General features: G+C 41.8%; 1 protein-coding gene across 1 annotated transcript in view; it reads right to left on the reverse strand.

Moving 5' to 3' along the window:
* LOC106883862 (NEDD8-activating enzyme E1 regulatory subunit) overlaps positions 1–728 on the reverse strand; it is a 29980-nt gene that overhangs the window by 17653 nt on the left and 11599 nt on the right. The window lies entirely within an intron of this gene.

A 728-nucleotide genomic window follows, 5' to 3' on the forward strand; every position in this document is an offset into this window, starting at 1 on the left:
TATATATATATATATATATATATATATATATATATGGCAGGCTTCCACACAGTTTCTGCCTAACAAATTCACTCACAAGGTATTGGTCAGCCTGGGAATATAGCAGAAAACACTTGCCCAAGGTGCTGTGCAGTGGGACTGAACCCCAAATCATGTGGTTGCAAAGCAGGTTTCATAACCATTGGCAAAATTAGAAACCATAATAACAAACCCTGACATTGGATGGAGCTCTGTGCAGGGCTGCAGTTTGCCTGATCCTCTCAAACCATCCAACCGACACCAGTATGAAAAACAGACATTAGATGATGATGATATATAAAATACACATCACCATCAATGACATTTTATGCCTCTGCTTTCCATGCTGGCATGGGTTGGACAGATTGTCAATGACTTTTGTCAGTTCTTATTCAGAGCTACCACCCTCTTAGAACAGGTCAGATGACCAGATCTTGGATGTTCCAGTTTTGGCAAGGTTTTTATGGCTGGGTGCTCTTCCTATCACTAACCACTTTAGAGAATGAAATGAGTACATTTTGTTATGGTACCAGACATTGCCCTGTTTGCAGCTACCAACCACATGGTTCCGGGTTCAGTCCCACTGCGCAGCACCTTGGGCAAGTGTCTTCTACTATAGCCTCAGACCGACAAAAGCCTTGTGAATGGATTTGGTAGACGGAAACTGAAAGAAGCCCGTCGTATATATGTATATATATATGTATGTGTGT

The sequence above is a fragment of the Octopus bimaculoides genome, chromosome 1 (assembly GCF_001194135.2).
Source record: "Octopus bimaculoides isolate UCB-OBI-ISO-001 chromosome 1, ASM119413v2, whole genome shotgun sequence".
In the NCBI taxonomy this organism is placed as follows: domain Eukaryota; kingdom Metazoa; phylum Mollusca; class Cephalopoda; order Octopoda; family Octopodidae; genus Octopus; species Octopus bimaculoides.